Below are 18545 nucleotides of genomic sequence, written 5' to 3' on the forward strand. Positions count from 1 at the left end.
GAAAATAATGTTGCAATAAGCATAAGAATGTATATATCCCTTCAAATTAATGTTTTCATAATCCTAGGACTGTTTTTTGGGGTTTGAGTTATATCAGTTCTTTATCTATTTTGGATATTAACCCTTTATTGGATATGCCATTTGCAAATATCTTCTCCCATTCAGTAGATTTTCTTTTAGTTTTCTTGGTTGTTTCCTTTGCTGTGCAGAAGCTTTTCATTTTTATATAGTCCCAATAATTTAGTTTTGCTTTTGATTTCCTTGCCTCAGAAGACATATCTAGAAAGATATTTCAGTGGTCAATGTCATAGAAATGACTGCCTGTGTTGTCTACTAAATTTTTTATGGCTTCAGGACTCGCACTGAGGTCCTTAATCCATTTTGAGTTTATTTTTGTGTATCATGGAAGAAAGTGGTCCAGCTTTATTTTTTGCATGTAGCCTTCCCAGCACTATTTGCTATAGAGACTTTTTTTCCCTACTTGGTTGAAGATTAATTGACCACCTAATCATAAGTTTATTTCCAGGCTTTATATCCTATTCCATTGATCCATGTGCCTATTTCTGTCAGTACCATTTATTGTGATCCACAACTCTGTACTATAACTTGAAGTCTAAAACAGTGATGCCTCCAGTTTTGTTTTCCTTTCTCAAGATTGCTTTGGCTATTCAGTCTTTTGTGGTTCCATACAAATTTTAGGATTGTTTGTTCCAGTTCTATAAAAAATGCTATTTGTATTTTGATAGAGATTGCACTAAATCTGTAGATTGCATTGAATAGTATAGACATTTTAATAATTGTTTTTCCTATCCATGAGCATGGAATAGCTTTCCATTTTGTTGTATCTTCAATTTTTTTACCAGTGTTTTATAGTTTTCAGAGTACAGGTCTTTCACCTCTTTGATTAAGTTTATGCCTAGGTATTTTATTATTTTTGTGCAATTGTAAATGAGGTCGTTTCATTAATTTCTCTTTCTGCCGCTTCAATATCCCAACACATATTGATTAAGCAGTTATTATAAGCCTCTTATGGTTCTGGGTTTGAAAAGGAGATTGTAAGCAAGCCAAGACCCTTCCTTTATAAAGCTAATTTATATTGGAGAAGACAGATATTGAACAAATGAACAAATAAAGTTCACATAAGATAAATGTCATAAAACAAAATATATCCAAGTGAGGTGTTAGAGAGATTAGGGACACTTTTTAAAAAAGTTATTAGTTTATTTTGAGAGAGAGAGAAACAGAAGGAGAGAGCTCATATAGGAAGGGCAGAGGGAGAGAGAGAGAGAGAGAGAGAGAGAGGGAGAGGGAGAGAGACTCCCAAGCAGCTGTCAGCACAGAGACCAATACGGGGCTTGACCTCAAGAACTGTGAGATCTTGACCAGATCTGGAATCAAGAGTCAAACACTCAACCAAGTGAGCCACCCAGGAGCTCTTCGCCTGGAGATACTTAGAAATGACAGCCAAAGCTTCTTCAAAGGGAGGGGTTAGAATGAGAGTAGGTGGGTAGAGGGAGGTTAATGAAGATTAGCCAATTAAGCAATCTAGAGCAAAGGTCATAAGGCAGAAAAAAACCTCTTCTTTTCAGGAGATGAGCATCAGAAGCCTTACTGAGAGTCAAGTGAGGAGTGAGGAGAAGAAGAAATAATGTCAGGAAAAAGACACCAGCCACCTTATGAAGGACCCATGATGGTGAAGAGCTTGGATTTTTTGCAGAGGGTCAAGTTACACTGTTAAGAGAGTTTTTCAGAGAGAAATGGAAGAACCGCACATATGTCTTTGAAAAGATTACTGCCTCCTAATTCCTGCTTAGATCCTCCATTCCTAACCTCTGGTCAGGGCTGGCATAATCCTATTAACAAAACCAGCAAGAGTACTCAGAGAGGGTGAGGGGATACAGGAATCAAACTCGGGATGCCCTAAACTACTAGTAAAAGGAACGGAATTGTGGAAAAGAGATAATACGTCATTACTTTTTCCCTTACTCCAGTCTCCTCTTGGGGCTCTCTGAGGGCTAAATTCAAGGAGAAACTTGAGGACTAAGTAAGTCAATTAATGTAACTCATGGAAGCCAGCTCTTGACTAGATACGTGAGTGAAATGATAAATAGCAGATCTGGATGACTAAATGGAAGACGTCTACAACTCAGAAAGGGGTGGCAGACTTTGCATCAGCAGCGGTACTCATTAAGGGCTGTGAAAAACCCCACAGACACACTCCAAAATGAAAAAAGTAAGTGTGTCTACAAGAGCCGTTTTAACATGCAAGAGTGAAGCTATATTTTATTAAACATTTTATATATATTACTTCAAGTGTGCAAACAATCACTCGAAATGGTACATGTGCACCTTAAAACAATATGCTGGAGAAGAGCAATTAATGAAATGCTTACTGTGAAGAGGGATAGCGTGGTTTAATAAAAACAGTTCCTAGAATTTTTAGATCTCATTCTGTCCAGGTAATGACCTGAGAATCCCCTCAGGTAAACTATTGTGGAAGGTGACATCATAAAAGGCAAGTAGCTTTGGAATAATCTTGCTCTATGTAAAGCAAGTAATCCACATGGCACTGAAAGCTACACAATTTTAAATTCCATCCCTATCTTTGTAACAGCTGAAAAAATTAGTTTAAATGTTGTCTTTACTTTCATGTTGCTATTTTTGAATGCAGTGTTTTTATCATACCTTGCTTGGTATATCCAAGTCCTTTCTTTTTTAAATTTTTAATGTTTATTTTTGAGAGAAATAGAAAGAGAGCACAAGTAGGGGAGGGTCAGAGAGAGAGGGAGACACAGAATCGGAAGCAGGCTCCAGGCTCTGAGCTGTCAGCACAGAGCCCAATGCAGGGCTTGAACTCACAACCCGTGAGATCATGACCTGAGCCAAAGTCAGACACTCAATCAACTGAGCCATCCAGGCACCTGTATCCAAGTCCTTTCTTACACCAAACACACAATAAGATATGTAAATCTTTAATCAGATTGAACACAGATTTTTTTAAAGTGTATTTATAAATTGGTAATCTCTACACCCAATGTGGGGCTCGAACTCATGACTCTGAGATCAAGAGTCACATGCTCCTCCAACTGAGCAAGTCAGGCACCTTGACAATTCTTAGATTTTGATGTCATCAATGAACTGCAATGAAACCGGTTAAAAGTGAAAAAGTACCAACATACCAACAAATGGAATGGTGAAATATGAAAATAAAATAATTTATTTTTGTACTAAGTTTACTTAATTTTCTACTTATGCCAGAACAACAAAAATGTGTGGATATACTAGACCAAAAAATGTTCTATTTCTTCCACACACTTTCTGCATCTTTCACATTCTTTGGGTCAGCAATGCACAATGCATATTGCATTAATATTCTAATTGGGTGAACATAAAAATGATGGAGGGGGTGATCCTGTAACCTGTGAATACATGTTTTAAGTTCCATAGTCTGGAATGGTTCCTGGCACAAATTTAAAGGCTCAGTCAATGGTTGTTGAAGGCATGAATGATACCAAAGTATCAGAACAGCATTTTGAAGGAAAATAAAGTTACAATTTTTCTAAATATCTACTGAAGTTTTAACACAGCCAAATATCCCCATAAGATAAAGACATTTATTTATATAGTTTTAGTTGTTTTATATAATCTCAATTACACACTTTTTGAAAGTGGAATTACAATCCCAATAATGCGAATTCCCTTTTGTCAACAGGGAATTGTTTTATTTATTTATTTACTTATTTGCTTATCTTTGATTTGGTTTTTTTTTGAGACAGAGAGAGTGGGGAGGAGCAGAGAGAGAGGGAGACACAGAATCGGAAGCAGGCTCCAGGCTCTGAGCTGTCAGCACAGAGCTCAATGTGGGGCTCGAACCCATGTATGTGAGATCATGACCTGAGCCGAAGTCGGCTACTCAACCGACTGAGCCACCCAGACGCCCCAACAGGGAATTGTTTTAAAAGGAAAAGACAGGAATAGAAAAACACAAAGTGACTTATGAAATCCAACTTAATTTATAGAAGGACACAGAACATGTCCTGTGGGGAGTTATCAGCAATATATAAACCGGCAGTAAGAACATACCCCTAAGGTCTGTGGGGCTCTCTGGCCCGGGCAGATTAACGGGTGCCAGGACGGAGAGGGCTAACACCTTACAATTTCTCTTCATGTCAAACAGATCTAAGTTGTCAGAGTCCCCGCTCATCTGATTAGTTTCCTGTAAGTTCTGTCAGGGAGTAAGTTTCACTGGAGAAAGGGAAACAAACAAAGAAGTCTATTGCAATTGTGAAGAGAGGCTAAAACTCAGTTTCAACTCTATCCCCAAAAAAGGCTGGAATATTTTTAAAAACCAGGGTGATGGGCATACATCTTAGGCCACTTGTGTTCACTGATTGTTTTTACACCCCCTAAAAAGTAAGTATTTTGCTCTGTTCATCACTGGAGGTAGTTTCACACCTGTAGTAAGCAGAGTGTCACAGTTAGACCTGGTCTAAAACTGGGAGACGGGGGCTCTATCACCTAAGAGATGATGGCCTTACGTTGCAAAACAGGTCTTTTGCCAGTTTTACAAGATTTACATCTCAAAGGTGTACAGGAAAAAAAGTACAATTAAAAGTTTTATTTTTAAAAATTTAATTATTTATTTTGAGAAAGAGAGGGTGATCAGGGGAGGGGCAAAGGAAGAGGAAGAGAGAGAATCCCCAGCAGGCTCTATGCTCAGTGCAGAGCCCAACTCAGGGCTCCAACTCAGGAACCATAAAGTCATGATCAAGCTGAAATAAAGAGTCAGATGCTTAACTAGCTGAGCTGCCCAGGCGCTTTACAATGACAAGTTTTCTCAAGTAGATGCTCTAAGAAAAAGGAGCCTGAGGCCTAGAGTCGGGCTGTCTGAAGGTTAGTCAGGCTGAGGGGAAGCTTTGGGTTTTCTTGGTCAATCCCTAAGATAGAACCCGGTTAAGGACCATGTCCCCTTAAGAGAAGGATTACTCATCTGAATCCTCTCAGGTCTGAGTTTGGGTAGAGAATCAAAATTCAACTGCTCATGAGTATCATGTATATAATAAATCGCCTTTAAAAACTCAGTCTCCATTCATTCTTTCCTGCTCTTCACACTAGGGCCTACCTCTGCCTTTCACATCAACATTGTATCAGTCAGTTATTCACCGATTATAATGCAAATAACATGTAAATTGACTATAGAATAAAATTGCAAGTTTTCTGTAGATGGTGGCCTTCTACATTGATGATAGATGTAGAACTGCTCAAATCACCCACACGTACACTGGTTAGGTCAAGTCTAATGAGGAGAAATAGTCAAGAGTGATAACATAATAGGATCTTCAAAATTAATTTCTTTGAGTATCAAATAATCAAAAGAGTTAATTGGAACAACAGACAGTACTCTTAGTTTTTTTTTTTTTTTGGTAAAAATATTTTTCATTGTACAATGCTGCAAAAGCAGAATGAGACTTTATGTTATCAAACAATTTTATTGTAAGAATCATGTCAAAATTTGGAAGATAATTTAATTTGAAAATTAGTGTACAGCTGGGACTACAAATGAAATTCTGTTATAAATTGTTTGCTTTATTTTTTCTAGACAGAGTCCTAATGGACCTGTTTTTCATTTAATTACGTAACATTGTTTTCTACAACATGCAAATTCACTGTAACGGACTTTCCCTCCAGAAGTTACCTTCAATATCTTATATGCACATTTCTATTTCTGACCTCAGCTTTCAACTTCAAACTTGGCATCTTCATCTCACTGTCATTTCTCGCCCAAACTAAAAACTGACTCTCATTTTGCCACACTGAACTGATGCTTTACCAACAAATCTACTGTACTTCCTGGTTTAGTTCTGAAATGTGTTAGTTCTTTAAAAGAAGAGAAATTCCTGACTTCAGTTGGTGCTCTCTCCATATCCTGACCTTTTAAACACACAGCATAATCCAGGTCCTAGAAAAAAATAATATATTTGTAACTAATAGTTTTAAATTGATGACAGAAGAAAGATTCTATTTGTTGACCTTTTAGAAATAGGGAGTTGAAGAGAAGTTTCTGGTATCCCAACACTGGAAGAAAACCATGTACGAACAGGACATTATTTCTCGGACATAATCATCACTGCGCCTCCAATTACAGTCACGGTACCTTGGGCCTCGCCCTCACCCTCACATACGCTGCCTTCCCGAAACTAGGAACCCCCTGATTGTTCCCCACACAAACTGTATGTGACTTTCCCTGAGCTTATAATTCCTCACACACGTCCCACTCCCCATCTTCTTGATCATAATTCAGATCCTCTGGGATCCCACATCCAACCCAAAGAGAGTCACTGAGCAGCATCTGAACTAAATATACTTTTCAGGTCTCATAGTTAACCTCTAAGCCTCACAAAGTACCTGACACAGAAAGTAACAAATGAATATATTTGTTCGACAAATATCTATAACGGTAAGAGAGAAACATAGTACATCCCTTGGAATACAAAAATAAGAGCCAGATCAGGTTGGTGAAAAGAGATAATTTCGGAAGAAATGAATATAACAGAACAGTGACATAGATAGTATATGGCCAGCAGCAACGTGTTTTAGTTCCTTCTTCCTCTGTGATGAAATCTGTCCCCTATTTAAAATTCTTACTGTGTGTGTGTGTAGGGAGGAGTGGGCGGGAGTGGGAAGGGTTATTTCCAGTAATATTAATTTAAACCACATCATGCACAGCGTAAACAGACAGTCACATAAGAAAGCCATGGTCATGCATTGAAAAAATATCAAGAATTCTCCAATGGTGGGAGTTGAAATCAACAATTACTTAAATGCTTTGCCCAAGGATGAGGAATGAGGGGTCTGCACAGTTTCTCATGGGTCAGAATATTGGGAAAAAGCAATTTGTACTTATAAGTAAAATATAAATGTTATGTTGAAATAGCTGTGAATAAGGAATGTTCCCATTTGAAATAAAGATGACGCAAACTTTGGTTAAGATGGGTTTTTCCTCCGACAATATTCCTGATGTAAACAGAGACATTGAATCATGTGCCAATCTATCATATTGCTAAAATAATCAAGATAGTATTCTTAACGACCATCATTTAAGTATATGAAAGAACTTCCCTCAACCGTTTATACCTGGAGTTCTTTTAAGTAGATATTAAGCTTTCTAGATATTATCTCCTAATGTTTGTACGATGTATTTGACATTATTTTTATATGTTTGGGAGGCATCCAGGCTTCCTAGCTAAGTGTGCACTATTCAATGTGGAGGCCTTAAATAAGCTCTCAGTATGTTTGAGAGCTAATTAAAACTTCATTATTGGTACAACAGCCGTACCACATTCCTGGCTTGATAAGAAACCCAATAACTGACCATGACTCTGTAGGTCTTTCAACAGACGCTTATAATTAAGTTGCATGAAATCCACTGCCCTCTAGAATCTTCTTTTTGAGCAAGAACACAAAATGGAAAGCATGAAGTGTGGGGCTGATTTATGTAAAGTATAGACAGAGCCTGGATTCGGTCACATATTTCAGCAACTTAAACTTTTCTTTACAGCAAGAAAAATAATTATATCTGAAACATATTTTCCAAACTTTACTTTTGGGGGAGGGTGTATATGTAATTACCCCCTTTTTTCTTGTGATATCTGTTTTCCTACAGACGGATGACATATCTTCCAATGAAGAATTCAATTTATAAAAAACGAATCCAGTAATTTAACCTGTCCAAAAGGGAAGACAGATAAGCACTAATATAATTAACTCTCTTTTTCTCTATTGATAAATTCTTAAAGGTACTTTTTAATATAAGCTGCCATCCTCCCATCAGCCAACATTGCTTCCAGGCAATTTTCACGCAGACATCCTGCAGTGTATTATGGGAATGTCAATGAACTTTAATATTGTCTAGAACAAAACACAATTAGGAAGGAAATTCTTTGGGGAACAGCAAATGTGATGTATCAACTTGAAAAGCAAAAGACTTACGCTCCTGTGTTACTTGTCTAAACTTATTTATGCTGATAAAACATATTAGAGGCAAAATATCCTACATTTCTTTCCAGTTTCTCTGGGTAAACAGATTACTGTCAATGACTTGAGATAATATATAATTAAAATATAAATTATATTAATTATAACAAAATAATGCTGCTATCTTATTAAAAAGATACTTTCTTGTAAGTGGAATAAGCAGAATATCAAAGGTTAAAGTCATTGTTGTGGAAACAGATAATCTATTAAAAGGACAGCAAATCAGAAAAGACCTGTCTGACAGTGTTCAATTCTCCTCTCAAAACACAGCAACTTATTTGATTGTGCCCAAGATATAGTAACTTTTCTTATCTGTAACTATTCATATTAGCCCATCTTTGATGACTGAGCTAAAGTAGCTACTTATGAGGTGACATGAATAAACAAAATTAGTAAGTAACAATTAAATGCTCCTAGGAATCTTTATTAAATATTTCTAATATCTTCAATCAAGAGGTACTTAACCCATCACATATACATAAAATCATTCCTGAAATGTCTTGTTAATAGATGTGCCCAACTGGGAAATGTTATAATCCACTGCAAGCCATTTCATATACAAGTCTTTAAAATGACAGTCCAGGGGCACCTGGGTGGCTCAGTCGTCCGACATGGGCTCAAGTCATGATGTCCCGACTTGTGGGTCTGAGCCCTGTGTCTGGCTCTGTGCTAACAGTTCAGAGCTTGGACGCTGTTTTCGGATTCTGTATCTCCCTCTTTCTCTGACCCTCCCCTGCTCGCACTGTCTCTTTCTGTCTCTCAAAACTAAATAAAACATAAAAAAAGTAAAATAAAATAAAATGTATTTACCAAGATATGTATAACCTGATAATCTGTGAAAATTATGCTTTCCCCCAACTCCCTCTATTGGATACATAAATACAGTTGTGTTTGGCATTATTTTTATCCCAAATACCCGAGTACCTACTAGCAGCCTAGATAGCTCATATTTTAGTGAAGTAGATAAGAAAGGTTATAATTCTTGAGAGAATTAGAATAGTAAAAAATATTAATATGCTTGTTTTTTAATAAAAAACAGTGTAGCATTTATAAAGCATGATTCCTTTTATTGACACAATGTCAAAAGCACTCATTCTTTTTCATATTCTCAGAAAAAATACGTATAGACTTAAAATTATGATTTATTGCAGAACATTTAGTGCATGTATCTTTAAGTTTGAGTGAGAAATGAATAGCCTTTGTTTACCAAATGGGGATTAAAAGATTATAAAATAAGCTTGTTTTAAAAATTTGAAAATATAAATGTATTAATATTAAGTTAAAGTCCTGCCTAAAACCATTTTCTCAATGCTTAAGTGCTTTCCATATATCTTTCTAGATTTTAATACACATCTAGAGATAAAATAATTTGTTTAAATAATCATATCATATAATGCACAGGACATCGTAATTTTCTTTTTCCCTTATTTTGTTATTTTATTTTTTAAATTTTGTTAATGTTTATTCATATTTGAGAGAGAGAAAGAGAGATACAGGGCTTGAGCAGGGAAAGGGTAGAGAGACACAAAATCTGAAGCAGGCTCTAGGCTCTGAACTGTCAGCACAGTGCCCAACGCAGGGCTTGAACTCACGAACCATAAGATCATGACATGAGCTGGATTTGGAGGCTTACCCACCTGAGCCACCCAGGCACTCCTCCCATTTTGTCTATTTTTATTTCATTTTATTGTTAAAATGTTGTATTAGGAAATTTTCTTTTTCTACCTAAGGCTAGAATAAGGTCATGTTTCTATTGTAGTAGATACACATCTCTCCTGTATTTTATCAACTATGTTATTTTCCACCATGAGTATGCTGTCACTTCACAAACTTTTACTGATGAACAATAGTTTCTAGCTCTGTCCTATTATAAATAACGTTTCATGAACATTTATGAAGACATCTTTATGTCAGTAGATGGATTTCTGGAAATTAGTTTCCCAAAGTTATACAGCATATACAGTTATATAGTACATTAGTATATATAGTTATATAGTATGCATATACATGTGTGTTTATATATATAATAATGTCTGTTTTATGTTGCTAAGGATTAGATAATGCTTAATCCAACCATAGCTAATTAGAACACAGGCACATTAAGTGCCTATTGCTGCCTACAAGTTAAAACCAAAATTTAAAGGCATAAAGTTTATGTATACATGCATCTAATTTCTTCACCCAATATGGGGCTCGAACTCACGATCCTAAGATCAGAAGCTGCAGGCTCTTCCAACTGAGTCAGCCAGGTACCTCGAAAATTTAACAGCTTAAAACAACATACTACCTCATTTTCTTTGGGTCAGGAATTCAGGAGTGGCATAACTGGGCAGTTCTGGCTCAGGATCGCTCATGGGATGCAGTTGGGTATAATACGTATATAGTATATATAATATGTATAGTCATATAGTATAAAGGGCATAAGTGAACTATTCCAGAGTTACATAGTGAAGCATACTCAAGATTTCAACTTTGATTTCTCCTTTAGCCAAATGCTGGCCCGATTATACGTAGTCATGGAACTGACAGTCTATCACAAACAAATGATACAGCATTACATTTTATTTTCATTCATATTCTTTCTTTTACATTTTGTGTTTTAACTTTGAGAAATGTGTGGCAATGTTAATACTATTGCTAATTGTTTTTCTTAATGTGGCACTACACAATTAGTGTCAATCAATAATAAATTAGTTTTTGTTTTGTTGTGGGTAGGAATTAAAACTACGAATATTTTCCTTTATAATCTCCCCATTATTATGGACTCTCATGCACTGGAGCATAAAAAATTAAAAGGAAAATTATTTTTGGAAACAATGGAAAATATTATTTAATTATAATAGCACATATAGAACTAGCTAACATTTAAGATTTGGAATGTTCATTTCCAATGGAAAATACTACTTTCATCTCAGACTTTGCTCGAATCTGCACATGGACTTTAGATACATTAGCCTGAAGCCACACCAATTTTTTATCATTAAGAACGTAAAAGAGATACATGGGAAACCATCCGGGGGGAAAACACAACTCTATGAAAAGAGCACTAAAATCAGTAGGTAAAGGATTTTGTTACTATGTTAGGACAGCACCACAGAATGATAACAGATATTGGTGACTTGTCTCAGAATAATATATAGGATAAGAAACAGAAGGAGAATAATGTGGAATTTTAAGCCCTCTGAGAAACCTACACTGAGGCAGTATTAATTATGCAAGGGTTGTTTTTAGAAGAAAGGGGTCATTGCTCATTTGCAAGGCTTTTGCTAGATTTGTACAATGTGAATGCATTTTCTCAGTCTGTGCTTTGTTCTTTCATTTTGTTAATGACGGCATGTGAGAACAGGCAATTCAATTTTCACGATTACCAATTTTTCTTTTATTGCTACTACCTTTTGTGTTCTCTCTAATACATTGTTGACTATTCCAAGGTTGTGAATATTTTCTGTGTATCCTTCTACAAGTTGAAAAACTGTAGTTTTTCTGCTTAGGTGCAAGATCCACTTTTGATTCATTTTTGTATAGAGTGTGAAGTGAGGGTCAATGTGCATTTTCTCCATATGCATATCAACATCCCAACACCATTTGTTGAAAAGACTATTTTCCTCCACTTTGAATTATGTTGATGGCTTTGCTGAAGCTCAGTTATTCATATACGTGTGGTCTACTTACAGTTTTGCTCTCTCCACATGCATACCTACATGCACACTAACTGGGGAAGTACATTATGTTCACTGGTTGAAGGACACGCTATTGTTAATTTGTCCACTCTCTGTAAGTTGATCTATAGATACAAGGTATATTCTATCATATTTCTAGCTGGGCTTTTTGGAGGTTATTGTAGATAAATTTATAAGATGATTTTAAAAAGTTTTTTTTCACAATAGTTCTGCATATTACAGGCTTTGGGAAGTTACAAGTAAATTTTAAATCATCTTGTACATTGTAAAAGTCTTGCTAGAAATGTGATGGAGAATAGACTGCATCTAGAGATTGCAGAGAAGAGACAAATTAACAATAGTGTGTCCACAATCAATGAACATGATACACTCCCCCAGTTAGACATCCTTTGGTTTCATACAGAAATATTTTGCAAGTTTATGTGTATAAAGTAAGCACGATTTTTATTATATTTGTTAGTATTTTGTCTGATATTTAAATAGTATTACTTTTATAATTGTATGTTACAAATGTTTGGTGCCAGCAAGTGAAATTGAATTTTTTTATTAATCTTGCTCTCATCCTATTACCTTGCTAAATTCACTCATTACCTAGACTAATGTTTCTTAAAGATTGATTAAAAATTTCCAAATGAATAATCATATCATTTATAAATACAGACAAATCTAATTCTTCTTTCCTAAGCCTTTTGCTTCTTTTTATTCTTGTTTATTGGCTAGGATATTCAGCACAACACTGATAAACGTAGGACAACATATCTTTCCTTCTTTGTAAATCAAAGGGAAAACATTGTCATTTAAATCCTAAATGACCCATAGGTTTTCATGGATGCCCATTATCATTTTGAGATCATCTTCTTCCCTTCGTTTATGTTTTGGTTTGATTTGGTAGTCAAATGATTCTATATTGAAATGATTTCCTTTCTAGTTATTTTTAGGAGCTTTTTAAAAATTTACTTATTTATTTTGAAAGAGAGAGAAAGGGAGAACATGAGCAGGAGAGGGGCAGAGAAAGAATCTCAAACAGGTGTCACACTATCTGTGCAGAATCCAGTGTGGGGCTTTATCTAAGGAACTGAGAGAGAGATCATGACTGAGATCAAGAGTCAGATGCCTAACTGATTGAGCACCCAGTCACCCCTCTTTGTAGTTCTTCACTGGCTGGGCATTTCCTTCCGCCATTGTTGATGTCATCTATGATGTCATCAGGGTGGTGGCCACCGGCACAGATTGAGCAGTCCCCAGGATCTTTTTAATGGTTCCAGAGAGTTCTCAAGCTAAAGATCTGTGCCACGTCTATCAGGCAATATTGACAATCTCATCAAAAGTGGTATTTCCAGTTTTTCTACTTCTGCCTCTTGGTGGTTCCTTGAGGATTTTGATAATCAGGGCAGAGGTAGAAAGGACCCCTTCAACCTGTGCCTGTCTGTTCTGAATGGTCACTTTTACTGTAATTCTCAGATCTTTCCAAGCACCAGTTGCCTTGGAGATGTCATCACCAAACTTTTTTGGAGACAGAGCCACAGTGCTGATCTTTGGGGCCAGGAAAGATGTGGCACTGACTTCCCACCTGGGCATCTCAGGCATATGACTTGGATCTTGTTGTGGTCCAACTTAGGTGGCATGGTGGGGGCAGCTGGTGTCGAGAACCTGGAATCGGGGTGACCGAAGAAAGTTGTATCCTTACTTCCTCTGAGCCAACAGCCAAAAGCCATTTTTTGTTGAGAGCCATTTTATCATAAGCGGATGTTGTATTTAGTCAAATGTTGTTTTTGTTTTGTATCTATTGAGTTAATCACATGTAGTAATGTGCATTGGTTGATTTTTAAATATTGAACCAATCATGCGTTCCTTAGATCAACCTCAGTCATAACGTATTATCTCTATATAAGTATTGTGGAATTTAATTTTCTAATTAATTTTTGTGTCTGTATTCATTATAAATACTGTTATGTACTGTTCTTGTAATTTTTATCTTTCATAAATACTCTAAGGCTGTATACTGTTAATGAGGAGTGTTGAGGTATTGAATGACATTATATATTAAGAAAGATACGAATTTTAAAATGCGTAATGTTAAATACCGAAAATGCTATCTATATCAAGAGCAAAAAATGGAATAAGGAAACAGTATGACTTCAGTAACAACCTCAACTCAATAATAAAGAGGGCAGAAAAGGAGGAAGAAAAAAAAACATTGAAAAGACCTTGATAAATATAAGCTTTTGGACATTTTGTTTAAGGCGGACCTTGTTTCTTGAATTAGTGTTCCCATTCTTCACTAGTAACTAATTCCTTTTTCCTTAATTAGTCTGCAAGGAAATGCTAGCAAGCATTTTGTCTTCGAATTGTCTATAGACGCCCTAAATTGCCTAGCTCAGTATTTGGGAAATGGTATGTACTCAGGAAAGCTTCTTTGTTTTTTCTCAAGGTTAAATACTGGGTTGGTGAATTTCTTGTAACAAGGGAAGAAAGCAAACAGCATATTCTCTCAGGATTATATGTATTATATATTTTCATTCAAGTCTAATAATTCTTCCCTTAATTAGCCATCAGTGACTTTTATTGAATCACATTCTGTACTTAATTAGTATTTTTGAATGGAAGCTATTCTCATTTTACAAGTTAACTGTAGAACTACCTTGTGGACATTTGACTAATATTTTAATTAAGACACAGAGTCATATGAAAGACATACACCCTATCTTGGATAATTGTCACCTATTGATAAATATTAAATAAAGTTTTTAGTAGTATGATTATGTAGTGGTAAATAAAGAGTGTAAGCAAGTAATTACCTAAGGCTTTAATGAAACTCCTCCTTTTACTTTATTTTCTTGTGTTATTTATATGTCTGTGTGAGCAAAACACATCATCATTCAGTACTGTCATAAATCCTTTCGATTGAAAGATACGTTTAAAGGTTTGAAAATGTAGATATTTTGGTCATTGCTTTTCTTTGAAATCCAGGTTCACTGTTGACTTTACACTTTCACGAAACTACTGAGCTAAAGAAGGATTTTTCAAGTTATGAAATAATTATTTTTACAAAAGATACATTAAGCAGGACTCCCTGGTGAATTAATATGTTCGCTAACCATTTCCACATTTAAGGCCACTGTATGAAACCATATACGTTCAATACAATAGTAAATAAGTGATAGTCTGCATGCATGAAAGTTGACTCGAGCACAAGAGTGGCTGTAACCCTGGCTTTTTTCTGAGTCTGTTTTAGTGCAATAACTGGAGGCACCGGAGTGACCACGTTAATCCCCAGAGTCTCCACTACAGCACTGGACCATGGACAGCCATGGGGACAGGGCAGTGTTTATGGGATCCACAGCTGTTCTCAGGTGCAAGCGTGTGAATGCACGTGTATGGTTCATAGAGTTTTGAATTCCTAGTCAAGTTTTAAAAAATCTTCAGATGAAAAATGAAAATAGCATCTGATTAATAGCATCTGTTTTAGTCTTTGAGGGTTCTCTTTAAAGTCTTTGATAGACCGCCAATGAACATCATGCCTTTCCCCAAGGGTACAAAAACAAATATTATGAATAAATATTGCTTTCATTCATAAGGAATCCAAATGTGTTGCATTGAGTGTTACTAGTTTTGGAAAAGATTCCCAGATGTCATAGGGCATCTGAGGTCTATTAATAAAATAAGAAGTTGTTTGTTACTGTTTCTTCAAGGGATTTACATATGATGATGCAAAAGATGTCAAACTATACCATCTTTTCATTTTTATTTTCATTAGGAAAGATCCAAATGTCATAGCTTTCTTAATGTTACAAAATCTGAACATGATATTTGAAATTTAGCATAAGATTTAATTAAATCATTCATTCAATATATCAAATACATAATTCTTTAATTCTCAAGATACAAAGTTAATTAAAATAGAATAAATGGCTTTATTATGAATGAATAACGTAAAGAATTGGCAAAGGGGGGGAAAGTTATGGCTTCTAAAGTCTTATCACTAACCATGGACCTTGCACTGGATCGATTATTTTACTGTTATTTTCCCAATATACAAACTGATAAAATGGGTATGTTAGCCTTCATCCAAAAGAGGATGCTTCAAAGGATGAATAATTAAAAGAGTTCGCAAGTTCCTTTTAATTAGAATGGTTACAATACTACCAACAAATAATAACCCCTTTATTCCAAATTGAATGTCCAGAGGTTAATTGATTTGCCAAGGTCTCAAACATTATCAGCATACATCTTTATTCAGATTGCTTAATACATTTATTTTTTAAATATTCATGAGCCACCAAAGTTCCAAAATCCAGTAAATTATGTAAAAGTATTTATTCTTTGTTTGGTCAGATATAATTTTGTCCTTTAGCCATTTCATGTAGGTAAGTGAAGCAATGTAACACATCCCTGATTACCTTGATAAAGAAGAAATATGTGGGCCAAGGAATATATGAGCTGGAGTTCATGTTTTAAAACAGTCTCACTGAATATTGATATTCTTATGATTATAATTTTTAAAATAGGAGAGGATTTTCATTTAATTACCTAATGCTTAGAGATAGACTGACAATCTCCAGGTGTCAGGAATTTAGCTTTAATTAGAATAATACTAATAACCGTGATTTTAATACATTAGTATAATACCTTATTCTTTACTAAAGATTTTCTGTTGATTTTATCAAGTAAGGCAAGTTCATAAAATTGTTGTATACTTAAGAAAGCATCTCATTGTAAGATGACTATTGCATTTTTGAGTGTTAATATACATTTAAGAAAATGAGAGATTGAGGAAAATGTGAAAAGAAAGTGGCTATTCATATAATGCAAAAGTAAGCAAATAAAGAAACAAGTTCAATCCACTATTTTCCTATTTATGAGTATTGTATTAATGGTAAGTGTGAGAGCTGCTGGTCAATAAGGAGAGTTACAAAAGCAAGTCAATGTGCATCATCATTATTTAACCTGTCATTCAGGTTTTATTATCCTGTGGCTAATACTACTCTTGAGATTCTGGTATTATATTTTAGCAGATGTGACTGACAACACCACAATGATAATAACAAATTATCTTTCTTGTTTCAAGAGATATTTTTTTGTTTTTTTCTTTAAGATTTAAAAAAAATTTTAAGTAATCTCCACACCCAATGTGGGGTTCAAACCTACAACTGCAAGATCAAGAGTCATATGTTCCACAGACTGAGCCAGCCAGGAATCCCCAAGAGATATTTTTCACTTGTTTAAACAAATACTCTAAATGACTTAGGTGTTTGAGTTTAGAAAATTTATTTAAAACTAATTTAGCCAATTAATAAATGATTATACTTTTAATGTATATTTATACATTATTTTTCTCTTCAATTGTCATAGGAATGACTAGAAGATAAAATTGAAAAAAAAGAGAGAGGACAAATATCTTTCAGATAAATATGCTCCTACCTAGTTTATGTACTTATTAAACTATAGAAGTTGTTCTAGAACTTTCCTAAAACCAAATAGTATGTGTACAATTGCTGACAAATGGGAGGATCTCTATAAAATGGAAATAGCCTTGTTTCCAGCCCATGAACTCTATTACCCTTAGATTCTTTCCACTGGCTTCTCCTCTTAGTCTAACAAACATGTTCTACATTTTTCCTAATCTATTACAAAGGAAGAAAGAAGTAAACCAGCCTCCCTAGTCTCCTCTGGACTGCCTCTGTCTTCTCTTCCACTCCTCTGTCTCCTGAGGGATTTCTCTTGCTCTCCCCAGCCCTCTGTCACTCCAGCCCCAACTATTTTTTAAAAGTAACATTATAATTACAGCTTTATTCTAATTAGCTGTAATCTTCATGAAGGTAGAGAATATATTTCTTTTATTGTCCATTGTTCATAATATCCTCTGTATGGTAAGAGTGAATTTGGCAAATATTTGCTGAATAAACTCTCACCACATATTTGTGTTTATGCGACTTTCTCAAGCATTGTTCTATTTAAAATCCTATTCTAAATTTTGGGAGACACACATCTCTAACGGTAACTTCAAGGCTCAGGTTATTGCAGTAGTTTAAGTTCCTCCTCTGTTGTATGCTGGGTTTCCTAGTACATCTGACTGCAGTTTTAAATATTTTTTTTATTTGCCTTTTGCATGTTTTCCTAGCCCGTCAACTAAATTTAGATCCTTTAATTTCTCATTCGCTTCCTCTTCTCTATTTATTCAGTGAGTGACCACATATAATTTTTTCCTCTTCATTGATCATTCATGGTTTATGGCTTACATATCTCGACTTTCAGCCCTGATCTTTTCCCAGAGCTTGAGGATCCAATTTCTACCTACCTGCTCTACACTTCACCTAGATTGTCTACTTTCAGTTCAGACCTAGGGACTCACATCTTTTCATTCGTGTCCTCTCTATATGAGAAGTTGCACATTTTGGCTGGTTTCCATCCAGCCCTCTCTACTGTTTTCCTCTGCCTCAGACTCTTAGTATTATCCCACAAGTTATTTCTTCATTCATTCTGATCCTGACTAGTAATTGCTTCTATGTCTTCCATATTTCAAAGCTATAAGAGAGAGAAAAAAGCCTCTCTTCTAAGAATCTACCTAGAACTTAGCTTAGAGAGTCTCATTGGAAGAAATAGTGAAAGTAAATCATGGGCTTCAAATATAAATAATGATTTATATTCCATAAACTATTTCCATGCATTTGTAACTTTGTTTATATTTACCTTTGCAAACACTCAGTCTATGCATATGTACATAGTTTAATTAAAAATGCATTGGGTGAAGGGCACCTGGGCGGTTCAGTACGTTAAGCTTCTGACTTCGATCAGGTCATGATCTCATGGCTGGTAGGTTCAAGCCCCATG

General features: G+C 35.3%; 1 protein-coding gene and 1 long non-coding RNA gene across 2 annotated transcripts in view; one reads left to right on the plus strand and one right to left on the minus strand.

Annotated features, from left to right (window-relative positions):
• CNTNAP2 (contactin associated protein like 2) overlaps positions 1–18545 on the minus strand; it is a 1359261-nt gene that overhangs the window by 1257330 nt on the left and 83386 nt on the right. The gene's annotated exons all lie outside the window — the stretch shown is intronic.
• LOC115277706 lies at positions 13256–15295 on the plus strand. Its single transcript, XR_003902488.1, has 3 exons — positions 13256–13391; positions 14034–14108; positions 14950–15295. It is a non-coding gene; the product is annotated as an uncharacterized LOC115277706 (long non-coding RNA).

The sequence above is a fragment of the Suricata suricatta genome, chromosome 2 (assembly GCF_006229205.1).
Source record: "Suricata suricatta isolate VVHF042 chromosome 2, meerkat_22Aug2017_6uvM2_HiC, whole genome shotgun sequence".
In the NCBI taxonomy this organism is placed as follows: Eukaryota; Metazoa; Chordata; class Mammalia; order Carnivora; family Herpestidae; genus Suricata; species Suricata suricatta.